The sequence below is a fragment of the Meriones unguiculatus genome, chromosome 6 (genome assembly GCF_030254825.1).
Source record: "Meriones unguiculatus strain TT.TT164.6M chromosome 6, Bangor_MerUng_6.1, whole genome shotgun sequence".
Taxonomy (NCBI): Eukaryota; Metazoa; Chordata; class Mammalia; order Rodentia; family Muridae; genus Meriones; species Meriones unguiculatus.
Window position 1 is genome coordinate 52,305,133 of NC_083354.1, and position 23,240 is coordinate 52,328,372.

At 46.7% G+C, this 23,240-nt stretch overlaps 1 protein-coding gene across 5 annotated transcripts in view; it reads right to left on the reverse strand.

Annotated features, from left to right (window-relative positions):
- Nmnat3 (nicotinamide nucleotide adenylyltransferase 3) overlaps window positions 1-22,464 on the reverse strand; it is a 126,174-nt gene extending 103,710 nt beyond the window's left edge. For all 5 annotated transcript variants that reach the window (XR_009592352.1, XR_009592351.1, XM_060385456.1 and 2 more), the window contains exon 1: window positions 22,287-22,464. The gene's annotated coding sequence lies outside the window, so the exon portion shown is untranslated. The remainder of the gene's footprint in view (window positions 1-22,286) is intronic.
- Between the last annotated feature and the right edge of the window lie 776 nt (window positions 22,465-23,240).

The window sequence follows — 23,240 nt, forward strand, 5'->3', positions numbered from 1 at the left end:
CCCATCAGGGAGACTGAGCTGGGTGTTGGGCTTCAGAGCAAGAGCACAAATAGAATAAACTTTTTATTTTTCCAGACTTGCAACCAATTCAGTAATAAGACTGACCTCCTTCGGATGCTGAAACCATTTGTGAGTCCTTCAGGCTTCTAATAATATCACAAGAAGAGGCAAGCAACAAACACATTGCTGTCCTGATTACAGCAGAGCGGCGGGAGGCGTTTACCACCCAATTTTCTATCTGGCTTGAAGACTGAGCAGGTGTACCTCATGATCCACATCCAACTCAAAGGTGAAGATGGGCATAAGGGCTCTGAACTGCTCAATTGGCTATGGAAGGCACTGTGGAAGTCACCTTACCACTGACACTAAATCCTTAACAGCTCATTCTCAAAGAAGGACTTTCAAATCACTGCCAAGTCCTTAGCTGCTGTTAAATAGCTTTTCATATCACAAACTTCACATGCTACCTACCAGGTGCCAGGAGCCAGAGGGTAAGGTGTGTTCCTGTCCAGTGGCTTGTCTGTGCTAGCAATAGGTAGAAAGGCCAATGGCTAAAGGCTCACAACACTTGGTAGGTGGAGCTCACACAATGAAAACAGGAGGAGTCTGGATGCCTAGAAGAGGGCCGTGGCCCAGCCAGTTTGAGGGACAGGGTCCTGGAGGAAGGAACAGGTGCTTTGAGTTCTAAAGGATGAATAATACTCAGATAAACAGGAGACATGGTGTTTGCAAAATCCGGGAAAATGAGTGGCTGTTGGGCATGAAGGGATGGTAAGAGGGCAGCCAGAGTAATGAAGTTGGGGAGGGTTCTAGCTTGCCAATGTTAAACTTGATCCTGGGGCCAGTGGCTGGCGAGCTGTTACCTAGGGAAGTGGTCATTACCTGAGCGTCCCCTGAACAGTTGAGTTTCCCTTGGGATGCCGTCTTTATTCACTGCTCCTGAGGCAGAGGCAGCTTAAAAGCCTCATTAGTAGGCAGGTCTCCAGCTAACAACTACACCTGCCTTCCCTCCCATAATGCCCCCTCTCAGAGGCCACAGCTCCATGCAATTGCATTCTAATTTCAAGAAGTGATAAACATATGCTCATGTTTCCATTTACAAGTTTTTGATTATCAGCCTGGCATCGCAGCTGCAAATTACCCATTTTCTATTATAATTATTTTTACTTCTTTAGATGAAGAAGGAGGAAAGCATTTTAAAAATTACTAAAACGCTTGAGCCACAGAGGGAGGGAAGAAGCAGGCATCGCTGCATCCTTTTGCCCAGGGCAATGAAATAGCAAGAGTTCAGAAAAATGCCACGCAAGCTGTGGGCTGCGTTGAAGCGGCATCTGCTCATGGTGATCTCTACCTTAAACCTGGTCAAGACTGCGGCGAGCCAGGGGCTTGGCTGTCGGCAGGAGCTGCGACTGCAAGAGCAGCTCCTAAGAAGCAGGGCTGCCCTAGGTGACAAGCAAGCTTCCTCCCCCTCCCCCGACTGCTGGGTATTCTAGCCTTTTCTGGGTTCCGCCTCTAGGGGATATTTTAAAGATGACAGTGTCTATAACTCGGATGCATGCTTGCAACTCCAATGTTTGGTCATACTATGATTGGAACAGCTGTGTTAACTGGTGTTGGGGGTCTCTTCCCAACAGTTCTGGGGCAGGGCCATGTGTGATGAGGGGTGGCGTCTGGGGATGGGACTGAGGACAAGCCTTGGTAGTGGACAGGAAGCACTGAGTTCAGGTCACTGGCTGAAAGGAAAAAGACTGTGCCGCATGTAGTTGGCATGTATTGGCGTCTTAATGACCCATTCAATTAGCAGGTGGCATTAACTGGAGAGTAGATGGAACTGAGAGTGTGCTCTGATGATGGCTGGTTTTGAAAGTGCAGCTCAGATTAAATGATGCTCTTCCTGGGATGACTTCCTTGGGAGAAAACTTGCCACTGCACACACCATCCAGATCCCTAAGCTCCGTGTGCAAATATTTGGTCCTGGAGGATAGAAATGAGTAGCATACAGATAGTCCCTGACCTCAGGGTATGTCTTTTAGGGGGAAAAATGGGATGAAGGGAAAAGCAGCCACTCCTGTGGTAACAAAGACAAATCATGGCCATTGAAACGGCAAGAGTGACACTGGCTAGACAGTGTGCTATCTAAGAGGTACTTCTTATGGTTTCGAACTCATAGATTCTGTACCTGTGCTTACACTGCCCTGCACATTGTCACCACCCTGCACTAAAACCATGCAGAGAAAAACTGTCAGGTCATCTTGTTTCTGAGGGCAACTCAGAGGCTGGAGGCCTGGTTCAAAAATTCATTTTTACAGAGCACGTGCAGCATGTGGGCCTGAGGGACCACTTTCTCCCGCTATCTCTGGAGGTGATAGGAGCCCTGAAGAGCCCAGATGGCCCACCCCAGCCCCCAGCTCTGTGGTATTCATAATGGGCTCATTCATTTTTGTCAGAAACAATAGATGTAATCAGCATGTTAACAGGCCTTTAGCCATCAATCATAAATTCTCTCCCCAAGGAGCATCTCACGCTTTGCAAAAGTAGGGATGGGAAAAGCAGGCAAGCTCCTGCTCTAGCTGGATCCGAGGATGAGCCCCCACACACACAAGGATACAGGCAGGGGCCTCTCAAACTTCCCTCAGGTTTGTGCCATGGAAGTGAACTGTGGCCTGTCAGAGGCATGAGAGGTATCACACGGGAGTCTATGGCGTAGAAGGATGTTGTGGAATTCCAACATGGAGGGCTGTGATGAAGGATGGGTCCTTGGGGTGTCCTGTAGTACGTGTTCTATGAAAGCAGTATGCAGTGAGGAAAGGTGATAGAGATATGTGTTTCACTGAACTGTGGCCATGATGTACACGTAAATAGGATATGTAAATAGGATACATTGTGAATAATGTAAATGTAAATAGGATACATTGCGACAGAGCTGAAGGGGCGGAGGAGAATCTGACACAAGCAGGTCTGACTACATATAGCAGACATGTGGTAGGTGTTCTGGGGATTCTTGAGTATGCTGTGGCTCGCTGTGAAGTTGTGCTGTGGTAAGCTGTGGGTGTGCGGCAGAGTGTTATGGATGTGCTGTGGAGCTGTGATTGCTGAAGGTGAGGTAGCTGCTAGGATTCAGTGTGGTCCCTGGGCAGTCCTATGGTATCGTACTGTAAGCTTCCAACTGTGCCTGAGGCCATTCTTTCCCAATGAACCTTCCTAATCCCCAGGAGAAGATGTTTATGCCCTAATATTGCTAGCCTTGACATATCCTGGGTTTAGGAGAGGCAGCAGGCTAGTTCCACTTGGGACAAAGTCCTAGTGAGCTGTGTAGCTCACAGTTGGCATGTTGTCTTCTCTGATCCTTCTCCAGGGTTGGCTGTCCAGGTGACCCTCCCTGGGAACCCCTAAGGACCCAGCACAGGTGACAGAAGGACACTGTCCTCTGCAGAGAGACCCAGAGCAGAAATCTCAGACTCAGGGTTCTTCTTTCCCCTACCACACAGCAGCTCTTCATGAGTGACCCCGCCCTGCACTCCAGGCTCAGCTTCTAGTTCTCTGGCCCACCTAATAACTACACAGCCATCGTTAGCATGACTTATGGAGTGGCAAACAAAGAAGAGGTGAGGCGTGTGGGTGAAGGACTTGATTCTAATATATGTGCCAATTTCCACCAACCTGATGACAAAAGATTTTCAAACACACAGCGAAGTTCAAAGACTTCTAAAGTGAACACCCAAAGTACACATTCTTATTTTATTACAAATCTGCCTCCTATTCATTCTTTGATCCAGCTTACTTCTTTGACACTTAACAAAGTTAGATGCTGACAATGGTTCTCTCAGCCCTACAACTCTCACCAGCTACTCACTGGCATTCTCTTCTGCCTTTTTCACTCACTATGGAATATAGAAATCTGGAATGTTGACAAATACACCTTTGTCAGCCCACCCCTTCCTGTCAGCATGCAAAATATCCCTTCACCCCAGAAACCCTCTGTTTGTCCCATTCAATTTCACTGCCCCCAGCCAGAAGCCACTGTTTTCCCACCATGGATTTGTCGTTTACAAGCGTAGGCAGAAGCAGAATCACCATTTGTCTGATTTTACTTAGCACAATCCACCTGATGGTTTAAATCCAGTTTGCTTTTTTTTTTTTTTTTTTTTTTTTATTGCTGAGTGGTATGCCATTATTTGTGTATACAATAATTAAGCTCTTACTGCCTTACTGGGCAGTTCCCTTTTTAAACAGAAAGGGTTTTGACCTATCTGAGGCCATTGTGAACCACAGTCATTCTTCCTTGTCTAGTCTGGGACAGACCAGGTGTCTGTTAGCACAGCCCATCCAGGACAAAGAACACAAGTGTATATGACAAATCCTTTGTGATAAAAAATGGGGAGGGCTGAAAAGCACAACTCTAGAGTAGTGACTCCCAAAGTGTGATGAGATGCAGAATAGTTCCAAACAGACCTTCCATGCCAACACATGTTATAGTTATCTCCCATTTATGACCCGTGACAAGGGAAAAAAATCACCAGGTGTAGGGTGCCTGTCTAAGGTGCAGACTTGTGGACCTGAGGTATGAATGCCTCAGGCAGCACTCTGTGGAGAATTGCTGCCCAACAGAAACCCAGGGGAGTGTTAACACTGGCCCTGCCTGGGTCCTGCATCAGGAGCCTTTCATATAACTGGCCAAGTGATCCAGCTAACGGTAGCTATTAAAAGCTCCGGAGGGATGCTAATCTACAACCTGCCTGGAAAAGTTCGTGTTAGGAAGCAGCAGCTTCCAAAGTCCAACAGCATCAACGTCAGCATCAGATCAGCAGCATCATCATCCCCAGCAGCAGCAGCAACTGAACATCAGTGAATCTCAAGGACTGTGAATCTCAAGGTCCTATTCTACGTCCACTCGGCAAGGAATCAGGCTGGGGCCCAGCAGTCTGGAGCTTCACAAAGCCCTCTACTAGTTCTAATGGCTGGCACTTTGAGTTACTGCTCAAGTGGTTGGTGGGACAAGCCCTCACTGCCATCTCTTTCTCACACCCCAAACCATTATCTCCATCACTGTATTACCAGCCCTGCTAACATCTGCAGGCTCCACCTGACTCTACCCCAAGAGAAACCCCTCTTCTCCCTGGGATAGGGAAAGTGGGTGGAGATCAGCTGAGCAGCTGTTGGCCAATTACCTGAAGCCCACTGTGTCTTTGCCACAGTTAACCTGCAAACCAGTTCATCAGCCCCCAGAAAATGGAGTGTGGACTAGAATCTTATATCCACCATGATTTTTGATTACCCATGATCTCCTTCTACTCCATTACCCTTGTTAATTTAGAATTGACTATGTAGTTACAGTGAATGTCTCTCCCACTAACAGAGCTGTGCTGGCTTCATTTTACAGTCCCACACAGCTCAAAAAGTGTGATGCATCTGTGAATATAATGGTCTGATACAATTCATTTCCCCAAGAATTTAGGAAAGCACAACTGAAGTTGCTGGGTATTTTCCCTATGCCGATAACTTAGAGGAAGAGAATGGAATTCCATTGAATTCAGAAAGCTAAACCAATGTTTGTAAAGCATGTTTTTCTTTTTGTTTGTTTTGTTTTGTTCTGTTTTTGGTTGGCAATGCTCTCTCTATTCAAAGATGCCCAACACAGGTCTTTGATTTGGTAGAGTCCTTGGCAGTGTTGTTAGCTTATAGTTAGGTAAGATAACAAAAGTGGAACACTTGCGGGGCTGTGCCTCTTCCCCCTGTCTATTTTGATAAGGGAAAACACAAATAAGCTACTGGGAGATGGGAGAGTGTGATTATGGGTTCTAGGGTGACATCTGAAAAATGAACATTCATGTAAAACTGGTGAGATCACAGGATCTTTCCCCTTCCAAAATAATAATAATAATAATAAAAAGTACACGGGAATTGCTATGACAAATGCTGTGCCTGCTAAAAATAGTGCATGCCTTAGAGGATGTCTGACAAGCTACCATGGTGGTTCTTTTCCAGTATCATAAAGCAGCACATGAATAAATGTTGCGGCAGAGGACCAAGGAGCCCACCGCTCCTGAAAGGACAATGATCTGACATCAAAGCACCTACTATTTTCTTTATAAGACTCAAGACTGACTAGAAACTGCTCCACATACACTCCTGAGCACGCCTCTCTTCCTCCTAGCCTGCTTTCCCAGGCCACCTCCATTCCCAGGCACCATCTGACCACACTCCCTCAGGCACCTCAGGGTGCCTCGTCCACCACAACCAAGTGACTTCCTTGTATTCTCTCCTAGATTATGGGGCTGTGGTTATTTCAGTCTGGGTGCACCCTAAGGGCTAGGGAATGGCTTTTACAATGTTTTATTATGAACATACAAAAAAATAAACAACATAATGAATAGCACACACAGGTCCCCAGGTAATCAGAAACATACTTGCATGTTAACCTCACTGCTGTCCCTGAAGTATATTAACCCCATTAAAAATACTGTGATATTTTTGTCTCTGAACACTTCAAAAACACAGATTATTTCCTAAAATAAGGAAACTTTTTTTAATCTCTAGATCATGCTCATACCTAAAATTAGTAATTCACAAAAATGTTCGGTTAAATATTACTATATGTCTTATGTAAAATAAAATATAGATACAATTGTTATTGAGTGCCAATGAATGGCAGATATGCCTTATCTCCATAAAGTCACTAAAAAGAAAGTGTGTCACGTCCTGTCTTATCTAGCCTCCGACATTCCCAGATGCAGGGAAATGGGAGGGGCCTCTACTGAAGGAAGGGACACAGGCACTCACTGGCACAGGCTACAACATCCAAACACTGGCTCGCCGATCCTGCGGTTGGCAGTGGAAGATGGGGCACTTGTCTCCCAACACCAATACACACCAGTGACCAGTTCAGTCTAAAAGCCAGATCCAGATGTACCTAGTTGGTGACCCCAGTTTGACCTTCAGCATCTTGTCTAAACTCTTGGAGCCTTGAGCTATACCTTTCAGTGTGAAACAAACAAACAAACAAAAACAGACCTGCTCGAGGACATTGCCATGAAGCCTAAGTGAGACAGCAGCCGTCACTGGCATCAGCAGCTGTCACAGAGCACTGAGCATCTGGGCCTCCGGCCCTCCATTCATCTCTGCATCAGAAAGTCCAGGACACAACCGGGAGCTCAGCAGTGTGGCCTTCCACACTGACTGGCTCAGATGAGGGCATCCTGGCTTACCCTTCTCTCTCTACTTGGAGCTTCCCAGACAGTGTGCAGACTTGAAGGCCTCTTCTACCCCTCCAAGCACACCACGCACATCTGAAGTCGAGCACGGGGTGTTTTCTCCCACCCTCAGCTTAGAGGGAGGAGGGATTAAGGTTTCTTTGAACAAGCAAAAGGAAAACTGAGCAAATCAGGACAGTAAGCAATCAGGGCCAGGGGGGATTGTTTGTTGAGAATTCTCACATCAAGGTAAAAAAGGCTCCTTTCCTTGCTAAGACACTTTAAAAAAAAAAGGACCTTCTATTGCCCAAATTTTCAGACTGATACAAACCCCCCAAAATTAACATAATAATCCTTTCCTGACTTCCATACTCTCTGGCCCCTGCCCCCAGCACCCTCTGCAATTCAAGTACTTTCCAGTCTGCATTCAAGTTATGAGACATCATCCAGGACATGTGCCTGCTCTGTGTGCCGAGTGCCAGCCGCTGTGTTCTGAACTGCTGGGCCACTCAAAATGGCTGAAGACTACCACACCTCAAAAACACTTGGGCCAGGAGTGGATGCATGGGACAGATCAGAACAAATCAGAGGTCTTTTTGATCTGGACAATGGACAAAAGCTTTTTCAGAAGTCAGGAGCTGCCACATTCCCTGCCTTAGAGGACAAAACTACAGTAGTAACTGAAGAGTCAGGAGGGATTCTCCACGCCATCTGAGCACCAGGAGCCGGCCTTGTCCTAGGTTCAGGGAGGACTAATAGTCACGTCCCTGCTTCCACTTAATCTAGCTTGAGTGAAGGTTTTACTTCTGACAACAGCAAGACTCCTGCCCATAGCTTCTCCAGAAAGCATTATAAAGCAATGAGCACAGCTGTCAATCTTCCTTGTGGTTATTAGAGTCTGCTCTCCCCACTTAACAAAAACGGTGCATGTTTTTTTATGAGTACATTTCTTAACAGAAACAACACAAGCATGTGATTTAAAAATGCTTCCTCAAGAAGGAGAAAAACTCCATTTTGCTGGATTTTCAGAGGATAGGAATTCATTAATATTTTAGGTCTTCCATTTCCACTGTCAACTACCACGAAGCCCAGTGTGGTGCTAGACAAGCTGCCAGGGAGGCATCTGGGGTGACAGCGAGGCTGTCTGTACCGACACTGGTCTTCAAGGCTTGAGCCTCCTCTACCCCATGCAGGAGAGCCAGCCCGTTTCAGGAACAGAGGAAGGAGCCACACAGGCCCAAAGTGTTTACTGTCACTACGAGACACGTTGGGAAACACAGCTATAGGAGGTCACACCTGTCTTTGTTAGGATTTCTGTTGTGATGAAACAACATAACCAAGAGCAACTTGGGGAGGAAAGGGTTTGTTTTGATTACACTTCCATATCTCAGTCTGTTCTAGAAAGAAGGTGGAGCAGGAATCTGAGGAAGGAGTGCCACTTAATAGCTTGCTCACCAGAGCTTGCTCAGCATGCTTTCTTATAGCACTCAGGACCACCAGACCAGGGCTGACAGCACTCACAGCGGGCTGGGCTCTCCCACGTCCATCACCCACAGGCTGATCTAGTGGTGGCATTTTGTTTTTCAGTGGAGGGTCCCTCTTCTACAATAACTCTAGCTGTGTCAAGCTAACATAAAAACTAGGCGGCATAGTTACGCAGTCACCTGTACCTAGTTCTCTCCCACTCCTCCTTGTCTGGGCCTCCTCTGTTCAGTGTGAACACCCAGCCTGTGTGCTGGGCAGCATGGACACGAACTAAGGTGGACATATTTCATGACCCCTAGGAGCCCATATCCCACTGTGTGGAGGCATGGTGTGATGGTTAACTTTCACTGTCAACTTGACTGGGGATAGATTCATTATATAAACACACCTCTGGGCATGTCTAAAAGGGGGCTCTCCAGAAAGGATTAACTGAGGAGGGAGGATGTACCTACAGAGTCCAGATAACGAAAAGGACAAAGTGAATCCACCACAAGCAATCATCTCTGCTTCCTTCCTGTGGATTCAAAGTGACTCACCACATCATGCTCCTGCCAACACCTCTTCTTCTCTGCCACCGTGGACTGTACTTTCTTGAACTATAAGCCAAAGTAAACCCTCCCTCCTGCAAGGTGCTTCCTTTTGGGTACCTGATGACAACGATTGGAAAAGTCACTAATAATCACAAGAAGTGTGCAAAGGGATCAGATATAAAGTGAGGTGTGAAGGGGAGGCCTACATTTAGGGCTCTTGAGGGAAGCTTCCTGATTTATTCTCCCTCAGGGAAGAGGGCAGATATATGTTATTCACTGCAGTGTTGTCTGCAATAACAAAGGACTGGCAGCAGCTCAGAGCCCACCCACAGAAAATTGATTAAATAAGCTAAGGTAGAATACTATTCATTATAGGCTAGAGTGCATCTGTAATCGAGATGGGAAGATGGGGAGAAATCCTCTGCATACTGATAAGACAATCCATCCCAGAGATACTGTTAGATGCAGGAAAAAAATAAAAAAAAAAACAAAAAAAAAGTGCTTAGTTACAAAGTGATATATGAGAACACAAACTCCAAAAGAATATAAGAGTTAACAGTGATTGTCTATGAAGAGGCAGGGATAGAATATTTTCATTGAATTTATTTGTGTTTTTTTTAAGATTTATTTTTATCTGTGTGTGCATGTGTATGTTTATATGTTTGCATGCAGGTGTCAGCAGAGGCCAGGAGGAGGCATCAGGTATTCTGGATCTGGAGTTATAGGTGGTAGTAGGCTGTCCAATATGAGTGCTAGAAACCAAACTCAAGTTCTCTGAAAGAACAGCAGGCACTCTTAACCACTGTGCCATCTCTCCAGCTCCCATTTGTACGCTAGTTACAAAAACAAACAAACAAACAAACAACAAACCTGACCTAGAAACCTTCTTTAGCATTTCTTAGATATGCTGTGCGTGTGGGGGGGGCGGTTCACAAGACGTATTTTTCTACTAGCCAATGATATTTCCCATGCAAAGAAATGGTGACATGTCCCTGATCAAGGAATGAATGGGTCTATGTTCTGTGCTCTTGAAACCAAGTAGGCCAGTAAAGATGCCAGAGGTGATGCTATGAGATTTCCAAGGCAGATGGAGGAGGTGATTCCGCTTCTACGTGGCACTTTTGGGAATTGTTCCCATACCCCAGATGGCACACTGCGAGAATATCCAGGTCATACCACATGGTCTCAAAGGGAAGCCACCGTCATATGCAAGCCACTGAGTGAGAAAGCCTTTGAGGTGCTCCAGCCTCAGGCAGCCATTATCTAATTGCTATTGAGTAAGAGACCCAGAGCAAGAACTGCCTAGCCAAGCCCAGCCAAGCCCCCAGCCCTAGATTGTGACATAAAGGTAAAATGATTGTTTTAAGTTAAAAGTTGTGACTATATACTTGATTTCCTAGGGTAGGAGATTTCTGACGAGTTTACCTCTGACTACCTCAACTGGTAGTGGCAGAAACAGCATGGTGGGACAGGGGCTTAGTTGGCCCTGAGGAAGGAGGACTACACTAGAACAAATATGACATGTTGGCTCTTGATCGTGCTCACAGGACCAACAAGAGAAAGCACATGACAAGCTTCAGGACACAGGGGCTCAGACACTGGGGAGGAGATGGGATGCGTATGATGATGTGGAAGCACACAGGAAAGGTGACCATTAGTATCCAGCTTGCAGACTACGTCATCCAGACGGGGAGGATAAAGCAGAGGCTGTGAGAACGTCCCTACTGAAAGCAGCAGAGGAAAGAGAGCAGGCTGGAAAGGTAAAGGAGGAATGGTCGGGGAGAATGAGAAAGGCCAAGAACAAATGGCTCAAAAGACAAGCCTGGCTTAATGGATCAAATACTGCTGGGAGATACTGATGGGCGGATGCCTGGAAGACCTGGCAATATGTCACCTAAGCAGATCCGTCACCCTGAACTTGACCATTCAGCATCTCAGAGCATTCCCATCAACGCTAATCCGTGAAAGACAAGAGCACACAATAGTGGGGCCGCCTGCTTAATCTTTTGGACAACAAGAAAAGAAGCAAAGAAGGAAAATTAAAATGTTCATGACAGAGGAAAAAAAATGAAGGGTTACAAACAGTGGCAAAATGAAATAATTACCTTCAAGACACAAAGGAAAAGGGGAAAAGACAAACTGATCAGACCAGTTACCTCTTGAATTCATTACATTCATACAAACACATACACATACCCACATCTCACACAGCCACACCTATACTTTATGTAAATAAATATGCAATCATATCATACATGTGTGCGTAGTAACTATTTTTGAAAGTATTTTATTTTTTGAGGCTATAATGATATCATTTCCCCTTCCTCTTCCCCCTCCAAACCCTCCCATATACCCCCTTGCTCTTTTTCAAATTCATTTAATTCAGCCTCTTTTTTCATTAATTGTTGATATACACATATTCCTCTACCCATAACTACAATCTGCTCAGTCTGTATGATGTTAGTCGTATATATTTTCAGGTCCATCCTGCAGCAACTACTCTAACCAATAGTCTGTATGGGGACAGAGTGGAGCAGGGAGCATCCACAGGCCAGAGTCTGTGTGCTACTTCTGATTTACTAAGTGGCTGCCGGAGGCCTCTGCCGAGCAGGGTTTGGGCCCTAGCATCAGTCAGTGCTGTCTGCATGTGCACAGGGCATAGCAAGAGGGCATGAAATAGGGTATTTGTCATCTCAGTCTCTGTGGAATGCACCCCAGAACACAATTTAAAGGGAAATGGCTTCATTTTTCTAAAACAGCGGAATCTTGAAATCTTACTATGTAAGTGCTAAAGTATCTGTAACCCAAAGCATATGAACTTTAGCCGCTAGCCTCACTGAGTAAGGCCCTTCCTTGTTGTGGTAATAAATATTACCACAACTCAATGGCAATAAACAGACGTAGCGTTCTTAGGATCTTTACTATACCCCAAATTGCCACTGGTATAGCTCCTCTCTTTAGGAAAACAAATCAGATGGGACGAGTAAGGACACACAGCACCTGGTGAATTAAGTCCAAATGTCAGCATAACTACACCCCCATACCTCAATTGTGCCCAGCAGTTTTGCGATGAAGAGCTGACCAAGTCGCTAATTGGAGATGGAGGGTTTCAGTAGAGAGGCAGTGACCACAAATCATTTATCAGGGCACCAGAAGCCGTAACTACAGAAATTCCCCGACACTCTGGCATCAGCGCCAGTGCAGTAAATCCAGTAAACAGTAAAACATGGCATGGGAGATTTAACCGTGAGTTGATACAAATGAGGTTAAATGTTTTCTCCCGGTGAATTTTTCTTTTCAGTGCATCTGAATGTACTAGAGAAAGAGCGGGAGTAATCAACAGATGGGAAAACACTGCCACGAAACAGATAAATCTGATTACACCGCCAGGCCTTCTTTTGAAGTGGTGGGTCTCAAACAGTACAGCTGCATCACACTGGCATCCTGCCTCTTAAATCGGTATTGGGACTCCATCCCTAGTCACTGGGAAAAGACCATCTTCTTTGGAAGGTTGTCTTCTCACACGTTTTGTGTTGGCTACTGCTCAGTGCAGTCTTCAGTCTGGTGTATCAGTCTACACCACTGATAGTAATGGCTGTGGCTTAGCATGGAACGATGAACTGGCTTGCCTTCGCCTCCAGCCTTGTACACAGGCAATGCTTGAGGCATTAAGCATTGCAGCAAACAGTGTGTGGGACACGTCCTTGGCTTCAGGCTTTGCCATGTTGGGGCAAGCGGGCCTGACTTCCAACCACCAGCCACTGCAGCTCCTTGCCCTGGTGCCCAGCCAGGTGTCTAGAATCTGACCACTAAGTCACCCTAAAACATGATGCCCAACCAGTGAGTGACAGGACTGGTGTGTGTGTGTGTGTGTGTGTGTGTGTGTGTGTGTGTGTGTGTGCTCAGTCCCCAACTCTCCTGAGAGAACAACTCGGGGACAGATAATCTGTAGTCTATGGTTAAATTCGGGTTGCCCAGGTTGGGCCCCTGTTTGACGGAGCACATCTTTGGTTCGTTCCCCTGCTTCTTGCTAGTACTTCCTGGACCCTCTCCCAAATAAACCACTCAGACTGAAATCCATATCTCAAATAAAGACATGGCAACTACCCAATGCCTGGCTGATTGAATGCACTTCATACAGGACATACGGATGGCTGTGCATTAGACTTTGGCCAGCAACAGGCAGCAAACGTATATGGATACATGGAAGACTGTGAAGCACAGTATACAGTTCCTGAGGTAACAAAGCCTGCAGAGTAAGACAGAATTATACAGGAGTAGCCCAGTGCTGCTGCATGACCGTGTGTGTGTGTGTGTGTGTGTGTGTGTGTGTGCGCGCACATGCCTGGGTGCACTTGCATATACCTTGGACAAAGAAGGTGCTGAAATGTCACCAATGACACTCTCAAAAGTTACAAACCCAAATCAACCCCTCCCAAATTATTTTATTTTTTTTTTCTCAAAACCCCAGGGCTGGGGAGAGCATATCCATGAGCCATTCATTTGTGGGACCCAGAACATGGCCTTCATCTACAGATGAAGAGAGCCAAGCCTGCTTCAGAAGTAGTTGAATGAGCTGGATGTGGTGGCACACACTTCTAAACCCAGCACTCAAGTTCCTGAGGCAGGAGGATCATCACAAGTTCAAGGCTAGCCTATTGCACACAGCAAGTTACAGGCCAGCTACAGCTACAGAGTGAGACCTTATCTCAACAGCTGATAGTAGATGATTGGAAGATTTAATTCAGGATAAAGCCACATCCGAGTGCTAACAGCAGAAAAGAACATCACTCAACTTACTTTATCTACAATGGCCTCTACAGGCTCATGTTTTGAATGTCTGTTTCCAGCTGACAGTGTATTTAGGGAGGCCTGGGATGTTTAGGAGGTAGGGTCTGGTGGGCAGAAGAGATCATCAGGGCAGTGCCTTCGGGGGTTATACACCTTCTTTGTTTCTTCCTGTCCTTTGGCTTCCTGGCTCACCATGATGTGAGCAGCTCCTGTAACACACTTCTGTCACCATGAACTGAGCTGTGTCACCATGCCTTCCTCATCAGGATGCTCCGAGTGGTCTTTCTCTCGTGTTTCTGTCAGGTATAGTGTTTAAAATGACATAAAAGTGATTAGTACAGAACACTGCTACCAGGGAAATGAAAGTGTCGAGATATCACTATTCTGTGGGTCTTGGGCCTTTGGAGCTGGTTTAGGGGTAGAATTTGGAAGAGTTTGGGGAGGCAATGCAGTAAAGTCCAAGAGTGCTGTATGCAAAGAGGAATGAGCCATTCTGGTGAGAATTCAAGAGCCCCTAACACTGATGGAAATATGAATGGTGAAGGCCAATTCTCATGAAGGTTCAAATGGGATTATGGACTATGGACTCTGTGGGAACTGGAGCAGAAGCCATTTGTATTATATTCTGCAGAAAAGTAAATTGCCTACATTTTGCCCACATCCAGAAAAATCTGATTGAGGATGAGTTAAAAAGTACTAGACCAGGGGTCTGGAGAGTAGGCCCAGTGGCTAAGAGCACTCACTGCTCTTGCGGAAGACCCAGGCTTAAAACCCAGCACCCACATGGCAGCTCACAACTGTCTGTAACTCCAACCCCACAGGATCTGACATCCTCCTCTGACCTCCACAGGCACTGGGCATGACCGTGTTGCCCATACATATAAGCGGGCAAAACACCTGTACACATAAACTAATCATCTTTACCAAGGCTTAAAAAGTAATAGATTGATTTCAAAGAAGAAATTTCAAGGCAGGATAGCGTTTAGGTTTTGGCATGATTATTGCTGAAAACTGGGATCAAAATATAGAGCAGGGGGACTTAAAAACCCCGCAGTTTGACTAGGAGAGGAGTGTGTCTGCAGTTAAGGGCAATGAGGCTGTGTTTACATGACTGGCACCATTAAAGAAAGGCCAAACATGCTGTCCTCTGTACCAGCACCACAGGAAATGTGCCTTGAGAATTGATGGCACCTCCCTCACCTATCACAGACTCCATGAATTTCAAAGGCTATCCTTTGTTTAGAGGTACCCTCCAGGGTACGCTGCTCACTCGGAGATGCCTAAGGAAGTCATTTTTCTGGTTCAAAAGCTGAAGGACACAGAGACGACTGCATGGTCCAAGGGGACCAGCTGATGGCAGAATTGGCATTGTCCACGTGGTCTCAGTCTTGTAAGCAAGCAGAATATAAGTCACAAAGTCGTGTGAGCTTACGCTTAGATTTTTAAGGAATGCCTAGTGGGCTAAGCTACATACAGAAGGGTCAGATTCCTTACTGGGGAGCTTGTGATAATTTGATGCATAATTCTTTGAAGGTGAAGCCTAAACCTCTATGGAAAACCTCTAAGCATCTGTTGAAGAAAGTGGCAGACACCAAGTCAGCCCAAGAGGGAAGCCATGTAGGCTTCAAACAGCAATGCATCCAGGTAGGGCTGTGCAAGCCTGTAGGAGCTCAGAGGGTGCCACCATATACTCTAAATGCTGGATGCGGATACGTAATATTTCAAGTCTGCTTGCATTTCAGTCTTGCTTCACTCCTCTCTGGGGCACCATTCCTCTATGCTGGCAGCCAGTAGCAGTAGTTTGGGGGGCTGTGGAAGCTCGAAAATTCTGGAACCAACTGGCAAAAGTAGGTTATAAGGGACAAGCTTTAAAGGTTAGACCTAGACTCTGGTCTCCTCCCCTTTCTCTCACCTTATTGCCCCCCCCCCCATGAAGGAACTCTGGTGGTTTCTTTTCTCTTTCCCGACTAGTGGTTATGTGAACAGCCACTACCACATGCTCCCACTGCCATGTGCCATTTATCTCCACCTTTCCCACGGTGATGGACTGGGTTCCACAAAACCATGAGTCAAAGTAAACCTTCCCTCCCTTAGGTTGTTTTTTGTGAGATACTGTGGTCACAGTGAGGCAAAAGTAACTAACAGAAATAATACAGCAGTACAGAAATGAAGTCATGGAAATGAAGTATCCATTGTCCATTGCTCACATGCTACCCTAGGACAGCTTGGCAGAGTGTCTTTCTGAACACCATCAGTCCAATTAATGGCCTTCTGCTCTCTGCAGGTGGGGGCTCAGCTTCAGGCTTCAGCACCGCATACGACTCCACCAGCGTGGAATCCTGTAACTTCAGTATCTCCCTATACAGTTCATTCAAGTCATGAGCAAGTTTTCACCATCACAAGTGATGTCATCACACCGAGGCTCTTTCCACTTTTCAGCTCCTTTTCTTAAGGCAGACTCACAGAAGCAGCACACAGGCAGTCATTTCAGTGATGGCCGAAGCAGGCAGCCCCTCCCCTTCCATCACCGATAGCTCTTTGAATTCTTAACAACACATGTAGTGGGGAGCAGACTTCTGCATCCTCTTCTTCCCCCACAACCCCCCAAGAAAACAGTAAGATAAAAAATGGCCAATAATAGTTTCATAAGAGAGGCCAGATGGGGAATTAGAAGCTAAGCAGGCTTGGCTACTAAGGATAGGTTCTTGTGACGAACACCTACTTCTGATCTTTAAAATCAGCACTGAGAAGTTAATACTCATCCCTAGCCAGACGCCTCCATCCTACTTCATGTACCAGGTACTCGATCCCAATGATCAGCCGCTCAGACAAACTCCCAGCCTTCTGCAGCCTGCCTCCTACAAACAATGACATCCACTCTCTCCCACCTGCCCTTCACTGTGCTCAAATTGAGGCTGTTTGTGTCGCTTGCTTTCACCATCTCCCTCTGCATCCGCAGGACCACTCTGATGGTGGAGCACAGATGGCTGTGGTAGGATACCATCAGGCTGAACTCTGTCTGCCATCTCCAGGGCACTGAGATCCCAGAAGAATCACCACCAGCATGCCCACTCTCTTCTGCAAGAAGTTCCACCCTCCTGTCTGTGCTTGGCCCTGCCTTGGCACCTCATTTTTACAAGAGGACTGGGCTTGGTGTGTGTGTGTGTGTGTGTGTGTGTGTGTTGGGGTGGGGGGAGGCTGATGGAGGTAGAAGGCGGGAGAAGATTGGCTCTAATTTAAAAGCATCTTAGGAGCTCTAAAGAGTTCCAGGTTGACTGATGGACACATTTACTTCTCGGCACCCCTTTCATAAATATCTACCACTTAACATGCACTTTCAGAAGGCATAAATACCTCCTGCGTGTCAGCCTTTATGGAAGGGAGATTGCCAGAGCTATTTCTTTGCTCCATGGCCATGAGCCACACAATTACAATCCTATTAAAGCTGTGCCCTGGGAATCCAGCCCTTCCCCACTGGCCTGTGTGGCAGTCAAACACTCCCCACCAGGAGGAGTCAGGGCCTCCTATGTGTGCCCCTGTCCTTTGCTCTGGGCAAACAGGCAGCTCGGCTCTCTAAATAAGGTTTCCACTTGTCATCATCTCCGGCCAAGCAAATTATGTTAGTCTAATAACATTCAGGCATAAAAAGATAATGTTTTCCATAGGGTCATGGATAGGGTAGAGGGAGGCAGGGCAATGGGCCAAGTGCAGTGCTGGGACCCAGGAACATTTGGCCCCACAGCTGTGGAAGAGCTCCTGCCAGCAGAGGTAGCAGTGGGACCTGCAGGCAGGTGTCCCACCATTATGAAGTGACTGAGGAGGGTTCCCTTGGCACAGCTGTGCCTCTATAGCTGCCCACAAATCAAGACTTCAGGGGTAGCTGTGGCCAGAGGCAGGGCAACAGAAAGAGTGGGCTTCCCTGGGCAACAGGCCAGGCACCCTTGGATGGCAAGACCAGACAGCTATGACTTCCAGAAGATGTGGGCAACTTCATCAACCCATCACCTCAGAGAACTCAGATTTCCCCACAGTATCTTCCCACATCCACACTGGCTGTGGAATGCCTGGCTATTATTCTGAGGCTGGGGACATAGCTCAGTAGAAGAGCCCTTGCCTAGCATGCATGACGTCATGGGTTCGATCCCCAGCACCACAGAGACAGAAGGAAAAAAGCTCCCCAGCTATGAGGGAAGGTGCAGTCTATACAATCCCACTCAGGGTCTGCATGGCTGACACCTGGGGTGGGGGCTGCTGGCCTCAGGCCTGCCCTGTGAAATGGGATCTGTCCATCTTTGCTAGGGAGCGATGATGAACGAGCACAGACAGACACTGGTCAGGACAAGCCACTTTATTTAAGAGCTCTGACAGCCTGAAGTGCTTTAACATAGATGCATGGAAGATTTATCTAGACGATAAAACACCTGCACTCAAAAGGCACATAAATTATGATTTTTCAGGTTTTATTTTTCCTTTACAAGTAACATTACACAGACTGAGCAGGTTATATTTAGGAATATATATGTATATAAATATATGCATGCAACAGCAATTAATGGAAAAAGAGGCCATGGATTTGAAAAAGAACAAGGAGGGGTATATGGGAGGACTGGAATGGAGGAAAGGGAAGGGAAAGATGATGTAATTATTATCTCAAAAATAAAAGAAAAGATAGCTCATAGTCAAGTGTTTTAAGCAATAAGAAAAATACACATGAGGTTGGCTGCCCTTCACACACATGGCCTGGTTGTCTGAGATGCCTGTGTTACCAGAAGGAACTGATTCAGGACTGAGGCCACAGTTTTGTGACAGCACACTTTCATTTTCCTTGTGGCAGTGGTGATCCGTGGGAGGATTAATAAACATAATAAAATTCCAATAGCTATTACTGACTGAGGATTTTCCCACCCCCCATCTGTGTGCTGGGGTTAGCCCTTCATGTCTTTATCTTGCTTACTATGAGCTGGGTACAACTCCCATTTTACAGATGCTAAGACTTCGGTCACAGACTATGTAATCTGATTTGATATGCCATGTGGTTATTCATCAGGCTGCCTCCTACATGAAAGGGTTTAGTTCTCTGCTTAAGCACATTAGTTCTTTTTCTCTGCCTTCATATTCCTATTTAACACACACACACACACACACACACACTTCAAAAAGTTCTCAGAGTTTGTTTTCATTTGTTCATTCATCTGTTTGTATATTTGGGGCATGGCTGCCCACTGCAGGGGTTAAGATGCTTCATGGCTCCCGAGTCACTTGGTGAATGGCATCAGTGTCAGGCAATTAACCTAGCCATGCCACTATATTCATAAAGAGGTCAGTTAGAAACAGTAGCGCCTGCAGAGGACTCATCCACTCATGAGTTAAAGACAAGCTCTGAAGGCAATTTTAGACCTTTTGTCTAGTTCTCCATTCCCCACCTTCTGTTGTATTTTTTTTCTGGCTCAAGTTTTCCCAGACTCTTGGACCTTTTGTAGGGCGGCTGTGTAGAGGTCCACTATCATTCAGAACACGCCGCGCATTTGGAGGCCGGTGCTCTCACGGGAAACCATTGCCGCAGATAACTCACCACTAATCACCCTGCCCAGCTCCTCACCCCCTCCACACACACACTGCCCTCTCCACTTCATCAGTGTCTGCCGAGATAAGGGCTGGGGCAATTCTAGTGGTAACTTCCTACATGCTGGATCTGACTTCAAGTACTCCGGGTACTCATATCCCAAGAGCCTCTAGAGCAGGCACTATTATTCTTATTTTAGTTTATTTGGAAAAGGAAAGGGTAGGAGATTAGTATTTCTTCAGAGCAGAACTGTATGCCAAGAACCTGCTAAGCTTATAAAATCCTCACAGCCCAGAGGGTTAGTGGCCTCTTTGGGTCAGCTGCAAAGCTGGGAAGTCGCAGGTCTATGCCCTCCAAGTTGAAGCCTCTCTTCCTGTCTTGGCCAGCATACTGCCATGGCCTGTGGGGATACAAACGGAATGCACCATGGCTGCTCTTTCCTTCCAACATCCTATTAATAATCCTCTTCTGACCACAAGCCACCAATGGTGACAGGCTCTTCCCTTAACTGTGTGCCCTCAGCTCTGGCTCCCCATTCTGTTCTCTTAGAGCAAATCTCAACTCTACATCAATACTGTGGAGACGACCACAAAAGACATTGTGATCGTTCAAGGTATAAAGTATACCAAGCCTCTTTTTTCATTAGTTGTTGTTAATAGATATATATGTATCACATATATATGTGTATATTATACGTACATACCCATATAATTTAGGTAATGTATATAACATGTATATATTATATAGAATTATATATGCATATATTACATATACATATACATATATATATCTGTATTAATAATAAAGAAAGAGGCCAGGATTTGAAAGAGAGCAAGGAGGGATATATGGGAGGACTTGGAGGGAGGAAAAGGAAGGGGAAAATGATGTAATTATATTATAACCTTAAAAATATAAAAGAACTAATATAAATATACACGTGTAAATACCAAGCAGCTGACAGGTGTTCCTGCAGGGCAGAGCATCTCTCAAGTCTAAGCTGGTCTCAAGTTCTGAGGGGTCCTCAGCAAGGAAGCAGCAGAGATGCCGCCTCTGGGGAATCTTCTGGCTGATTTTAGAGAGTGACAGCAAGAGCTGGGAGCATGTGCTCTGGGACTGTTGGGGCCGGCAGGACCAAGTAAAGCTCATGTACCTAAACCCACAGATCTCAGTCGTGACTCCTTTGGGGCCACATATCAGATAGCCTGCATACCAGAGCCGTACATAACGATTCATGACAGTAGCAAAACTGCAGTTAGAAAAGGAGCAATGCGATAACGGTTTGGTTGGACGTCACCACAACATGAGAAACTGTACTAAAGGGTGGCAGCATTAGGAAGGTTGAGATCCACTGACATAAGCAGAAGCAAGGCAGCTCTCCTCACAAGGCTCGAGGTCAGCCTGGCACAAGGCCAACCCTGCACAGGCGCCAGGAGGGTGGGGTCTGCTATCTGGCTCCTCTGAACCCTTCATGCCAAGGAAAAGGCATGAGCCAAGACTATCAAAAAGGAATGGATGAACCAGTCCACACCTTAGAGAACAGGCTGTATTGTCAGTCTAAGGAAGGGGAGGCAGGCTTGCTCAGAGAGAGACGCGCAAGACATCTTAGGGAAGAGCTAGCCTCCTTGCAAGACATCTTCACCCCTGCTGCACCAGCCGCTGTCCGGAACAGCTCCGGTAGCTGCTTTCAACAAACCCATTTCCCAGTAGTACAAGCAATCCTATTTTAGAACAGGGACAAGGTTAAGGGTGTGCTGTGACAAACGCCTTGACCGAAAGCAACTCGGGAGGGAAGCCTTTATTTGGCTTGTGCTTCCAACACCACAGTCCATTAAAGACAGAAACCCAGGCAGGAGCTGAAGCAGAGGCCAGGGAGGACCGTTGTTTCCTGGCTTGTTCTCCAGGGCTTGCTTAGCTTTTACAACCCAAGATCAACTTTCCAGTAGGGGGGTACCCTACGAAGGGATGTGGTGGAACTGAGCCCTCCCGCATCAAAATCGTTAATAAACACCCCCGTTGCCACGTTAGTCTGATGGGAGCGAGAGTCTAAAGGGGGAATTTTTACAGCCCAGGTTCCCTCTTTCCAGATGACTCTCGCTAGTGTCAAGTTGAAATCCAGCCAGTGCAGGAACTTCCAAGCCCCAGCTGTCCTTATACCAGTCCTACTACTGAACCTCCTTCCCCTGCCCTCATTTTTCTCCTGGGTGGGGAGGACGAGCAAATGCGTCCAGACATTTTCCAACCGAATTCCATGACTCACAGGACGTTAGTTCCAGCACGTTTTGCATTCGGGGAAACTTGAGAAAAACCTCTCCAGCTTTTTATCTCCACAGCTCCTACTAACACGAGTGTGGTTTATCTTTGCTGTAGGTCTCCCCGCTAGTCGGAGCTCCGCAGGGTGGCCCCAAGCCCTGGAACCCCAACAGTCAGGCCAATGGAAGAACGCCGCAGAACACACCGTGACTGTTACACACTTATTTTTAACAGATTGTGCATGTGCTGCAGGAGGGATCCGAACCCACGTCAGCCCGATTCTGTCCGTTAGAAGCGTGACCGTGGAGCTGCAACGGTTCTGCGCTTCGCAGCCGTCTGACGACTGCGCGCGCGCGGGCCCGAGTCCCCGCCGCCGCCGCGGAGAGTCACGTGGGCCACGGAGGACGGCGGGATCTAGGGCCTCCAGGGCACCCACGCGGGCTGAAGCGGGCAGCCAGGGCCGTTGGCTGTGCTTACCTGCGCGTCGCAGACTTCCGCAGCGACACCCGGAGAATCTCGGGGCTCAGCAGGGACCTGCTCAACCAGGGTGGGAATCTCAGGTCACCCGCCAAACAGCCCCAAGACGAAGTAGTTTTGACCCAGGCCGGGGGCGGGCCCAGAGTGAACTTGACCTTGAGCTACGGGCTTCCCCCTGTGGGCGGAGCCTGAGAGAGCCGGCTCTGAGCTTTGCACCCTCCCCTAAGGTGGGTCCGGTGCAGCTCCGCCCCTTTCGCACGCCCAAGACCACGCCCGGTTCCCCGTACCCCCCTCTTCAGGTTCCCAAGAAAGTTGCAACCTTTGGCCTTTCTGCTTTGTGTTTGTTTTTATTTTTAGGTTTTTGTCTTCCGTTTACTTATCTAACTTTCACTTTTTAAAAGTCTGCCTTAAAAATTATTAAGCAATGGATGAACAGTTCTTAAAGTGCAAAAATAACTACTTACTATGAAAGCAACAAGCCCTTCCTGCTCTTTTCCACCCACAGCCCTTTCTTATCGGTCCCTTCTTTTGATGGTCGCTAAAAAAAAAAAAAAAAAGAAAGAAAGAAAGAAAGAAAGAAAGAAAGAAAGAAAGAAAAAGAAAAAGATGAAAAGAGCTTACATAGCGATTTCTTGATTTATCTATTGACTTTCTGCCGTGTTAGATGAGGATTTACTCTCTTCCCGCGCCCCTGCTTCCCTCTTCTGACACATTTACACCTCTATTCTCCAGCTCTGCCCTAGTGAGGATGAAGGTTGAGGAGGATGGGGTCCTGAAGGGATACAGTGTGGGGGATGGGAAAATGAAGGCTATTTTAGAAAGAAAATACAATTGGGGCTTTCTAGTGCATCTATTCGTTCTTACTAAGAAATTACAACCAAATCCTTGGAGGCCCGGGCCCTCCTCCCTGAGGTCTGCGTAATTTAGAACCTTAATTTGCTACGGCAGGGTAGT